The sequence below is a fragment of the Lissotriton vulgaris genome, chromosome 2_1 (assembly GCF_964263255.1).
Source record: "Lissotriton vulgaris chromosome 2_1, aLisVul1.2, whole genome shotgun sequence".
NCBI classification, from domain to species: Eukaryota; Metazoa; Chordata; class Amphibia; order Caudata; family Salamandridae; genus Lissotriton; species Lissotriton vulgaris.
In genome coordinates this window covers 1,764,441,206-1,764,446,381 of record NC_141687.1, presented here as the reverse complement: position 1 = coordinate 1,764,446,381, position 5,176 = coordinate 1,764,441,206, and the positions used below count along the sequence as shown (strand labels likewise).

Below are 5,176 nucleotides of genomic sequence, written 5' to 3'. Positions count from 1 at the left end.
TGGCTCGTCAGTACCTTAGAAATGAAAGAGAATTCAGACTACTGTTACCAGCTTCTCAACCTACTGATCCAGACTCACATCACACCAGGCATCCAATCGTTCAATGGCTGCACTTCCAAAGCTACGTGTATGTCTTACTGAGCAATCCATTGAATTGGACCACTCCTTCAACAGAAACGTTGCACCTATTGCCAAAGAATACCAATATGTTCCAGGGTAGTCCCTCTTTTGACAATCACACCCTTCAAAAAGTCATGAAATGGTGAAACACTACTCACTATTGAAATGGCCAAACTCAAACTCTGCATGAATAACAAAAATCCACAAGCTCCCTGATTTGAACAGAGATATAAAAGCTAAGTTCTTCCTAGCGCATAATCATTGTATCCAGATGACCAACTACAGAATCAGGAAATTAGGTATGCACCAATGCGTCATTTGTCACACTCCCCGGAACATGTCAAAAGAAATACGTGTATCTTTTAAATCTCAGGCACCTCACCCATCCTCTCAGATAGGACACACTACATCCAACTTCCCACCATGCACTTCCAAAGGGCAAACAGGAACCTGATACAAATTAAAGAATTTCATGGTCTCGTCAAGGATATGAAGCCTTATACAAATTCTGCAATACACGACATATTTGAATCATTAACTCAAAGTGAATAAACACAGGCACTCGTTCGTTCTTGACTTTAAAAACATGAGACCAATACAAATACCAAGAAGTTATGCTCTTCATCATATTCTTGAGTTAGAAATCATGAATCTATGAAAGGTATTCTTTTTAAGATGTTTCTAATTTTAGATTCCTTCAGGTCCTCATTAATAGCAGGTCAAATGTTTGCAATAAATGTAGTACTAAAGTGCGATAAGTGAATTGACACAGCTTTACAACGTATAGCTGTTTAAATTAATATGGTATTATAATAGAAAGTAAGCATATCACACTGATAATGTGGTATTGCTGCATTTTTTAATATGGTAATATCACATTACAGCATGAGGAAAAACGTACCCATGAACACCAGCAAAAAGCTGAGAATATTCTGAGCGTATGAGTGGAAACACTGGTCAAAGCAGTCAACACATATTTAAGTCTCGGCCTACAGCATTGCTTTAGCAATGATTTTTTGTCGAGATTATAGTAGGGCTTTCAAAAGTCTACCCACACTGTGGATTTGGTACAGTTCATGTGAGCCGGGCACGTGCACATCACACATTCCTGTCTGTCATTTGGGAGCCTGTGTGCCTCGGCATCAGACTTCAAAGGAATCCGCTCCCCCGCCCCCCACATCAGACTTCAAAGGAATGCGCTCCCCGCCCCCGCCACAACAATGCAGAGAGCTTGTTTTATAAAGCACCTTAATTACATATCAAAACACTCGGTGCCGTTAATTATTTCACTGGGCACTGCTTGGCTTTCGCGGCGCTTTGTTTTTGGGCGCTTTTCCTTTAAATGCGCACACATGTTGCCAGTGCCCCGTCACCAGGCACCTTAATTCCACATCAAAACACGTGGTGCCACGAAATTATTTCATTGTATTAGCTTTCACAGCGCTTTGTTTTTGGGAGATTATCCTTTAAATACGTCCTATCACCAGGCACCTTAATTCCACATCAAAACACTTGGTGCCGCAATATTATTTCACTGTGTTAGCTTTCACTGCTCTATGTTTTTGGGCGCTTTTCCTTTAAATGCGCACACACATGTTGCCAGTGCCCCATCACCAGGTACCTTAATTCCACATCAAAACACTCAGTGCCGCTATATTATTTCACTGTGTTAGCTTTCACAGCGCTTTGTTGTGCTCATTTAAAGGAAAACCGCCGGAAAACAAAACGCAGTGAAAGCTAACACAGTGAAATAATATTGCGGCACCAAGTGTTTTGATGTGGAATTAAGGGGCCTTGTGATGGGGCGCACTTAAAGGAAAAGCACCCCTTCACCAGTCACCTTAATTCCACATCAAAACACTCAGTGCCCGCGATATCATTTCACTGTGTAGCTTTCACAGCTCTATGTTTTCCGGCAGGTTTTCCTTTAAATGCGCACACACATGTTGCCAGTGCCCCGTTACCAGGCACCTTAATTCCACATCAAAACACTCGATGCCGCAATATTACACAAGCGCATCTTTATTACATTGTTTAGCTTTGCTGTTTACTTTCGCTCTGCACTTATATAGCCACAGCCATAAAAGGCGACATATACTAGCCATTTCGCTTACTACAAGCTTTACTTTACGCACAAAAACCTGTGGCTCACAAAATTAACAGCTACTTTTCTGTATTAAGCACCTTAATTTCACTAAGAAACACACTGAAAAACACAGGGCAAAATGCAAAAAACTGTGATAGGAGGGGAGGGGAGGGCAGCGCGCATAAGCTCATATACGTTCAAGACCGCTCCGTTCATCAGCCTCCTAATGTTTCAAAATCCACAGTAGTTCACAAATCCCCAACTTAATCCACCATTGTCTCACCTGTCCTCCTTTCCACCTCTTTTTTGTTTACACAGATATGTGCACCTGCCACCCTTTTCACTTTTTCACCAACCACTCACTTTTTTTGTGTTTTTTAAATTGTCCGCGTAGGCCCTTTAATAAGTAGTAACTTATTGTGTGCGACGTCCACATATCGGCCAACTGTTAAGCCTTTTTGTACCAGGAATTTGTGCCACTTTTAAATTTGTTACGGTGCTTTGTTTTGTAGTATGTTTTGTTTTGACTCAGAAATATTGGGCCTCGCTCAAAACCAGATACCTTTTCCTAATTCACCGCTTAGTTTATAAATGCGCCGGCCACGCACCTAAACCAACATATAAACACACTAATGAGCACAGCTCAAACTACAAAGATGGGACAAGGAAAAGGGAGCGTGCACACGCTCAGATGCATGCAAGGTCGCTCAGCTCATCAGCTTCCTAATGCCAGGAAATCCACCCCAATTTATGAAACCTGCTTCCATAACAGGCACCATACACTAGCTGTGTCGCTTGCTGCAGGGCTCCAGAGGCGAACTAGAGCTAAATGTGGGGGGGGGGGGGGCTGACTCTTCCAGCAATAGTTAGAATAGAGATGCAAGGGCTCTAGAAGGGGTGAAAAAAACAACAAAGCCTCATTTACAAGCGAATGGTCTTTTAAAGACATGTGTAAGGCTCGGCAGTGTCTGGGTGTGTGCCCTGAAAGCTGTCTTAGCCCTGGCTGACACACACGATGGGGGGGCTGAAGCCCTTTGATCCCAATGGGCATCGGGCATCGCGACGGGTAAGCTAGTCCTTTTATAAAATCAAACGTGATTGACGTGCAGTTTTCATTCTATATTAAACTGTATAACGATATTGACATGCTCTTTTCTTCGCTAGGTGGTATTTCCAGAATGGGTCATCCATATTTATCCAGTTTATTAAACAGGTGATCTGCCCCGTTATGACTGTCTTTGCATTGCAGGCTTTCACTAGACATTAATCACGTGCACATCTCCCACACTTAATTACAGAACATTACAAAGACCCACTCCGCTGCTTCTGCCTCACATTCAGCCATAGTAGTCCTACACAACTTACTACTGAAGGTCTATCCCAAGTAGCACTAATATTGATTTTATCTTGCATTTGTTTTTTTTACACTAGAATATTACGTAGAGGTCCTCCTAAGTGTCTGAAGTATTGTTCATTCTAGCCTCTGGCAGCTGAAGCCGCTGGTTATGGAGAGTGTAGACATTGCTAAGTTTGAATATACATTGCTGCACAAGTACATTTGTGACTTGCTTTTCTGGGCCACAGATGTATTGTTTTGTTCCTTATAATCGCTGCTTGTTTAACAGTGTACTGGGATGCCCATGGCTTATTTCAGCAAAAATAAGCAAGTATCTGAATTATGACTGCCTTCAGCACTAATCATCCAGAAAACCAAATGGAGGGCACAATAGTGTATCTTACACCGAGGCTAGAGTCTCATCTTGACAATGTTCATTGTCTTGGTGTGCTAGAGCTTTCGGAGAACAAACACAGATCTTTATTCACACCCACAACCACACACACAACCACGCCCACAACCTTACACAACCACAACCACACTTAACCACACACACACAACCACTCACACAACCACACCCACACACACAACCACAACCACACCCACAACCTTACACAACCACAACCACACACAACCACAACCACACACAACCACACACACAACCACACCCACAACCACACACACCCACACACACCACACACACACACACAACCACACAACCACAACCACACAAAACCACACACACAATCACACACAACCACAACCACACACACAACCAAACACACACAACCACAAACATAACCAAACACACAACCACACACACACAACCACACAACCACACACACAAAACCACACACACACAACCATATACACAACCACACACACACAACCACACACACAACCACAGCCACACACACAACCACAACCACACATACAACCACACATACAACCATACACACAACCACACACAAACAACCACACACACAACCACACCGTCAGTGCACACTTTCAACAGGCACAGACACCATCATTCGTCATTTCACGCTTTCACCGGGCACAAACACCACCAGCCATCAGTGCACACTTTCACCGGCCACAAACACCACCAGCCGTCAGTGCACACTTCCACCAGGCACACACCACCAGATGTCAGTGCACGCTTTCACCAGGGACACACACATCACCAGTCGTCAGTGCACACTTTCACCAGGCACACACACACCACCAGCTGTCAGTGCACGCTTTCACCAAGCACACACCACCAGCCGCCAGTGCACGCTTTCACCAGGCACACACACCACCAGCCATCAGTGCACGCTTCCACCAGGCACACACACCACCAGCCGGTAGTGCACACTTCCACCAGGCACACACACCACCAGCCATCAGTGCACAATTTCTACAGGCACAAACACCACCAGCCATCAGTGAAAACTTCAATTGTTAACTCATCCGCAATTAACTATTGTAGCAATCGCAGTATGGCACAATTTACTTTAAATCAAATGTATCTAAAGTGCAGCATGCCACCATTGCTACAACAATAAATACCAACAACAAGTAGAACCGGGGTCTAAAATCAACAATATAGCCGACTGTCTTCCAATACTCCAACCAGTGAGTAAAAAGGAGTC

The 5,176-nt window shown here is 43.8% G+C and overlaps 1 non-coding gene across 1 annotated transcript; it reads left to right on the top strand.

The window, feature by feature from the left end:
* Positions 1-3,946: 3,946 nt before the first annotated feature.
* LOC147733258 (small nucleolar RNA SNORA3/SNORA45 family) lies at positions 3,947-4,018 on the top strand. Its single transcript, XR_015308905.1, has one exon. It is a non-coding gene; the product is annotated as a small nucleolar RNA SNORA3/SNORA45 family (small nucleolar RNA).
* The last annotated feature ends 1,158 nt before the right edge of the window (positions 4,019-5,176 follow it).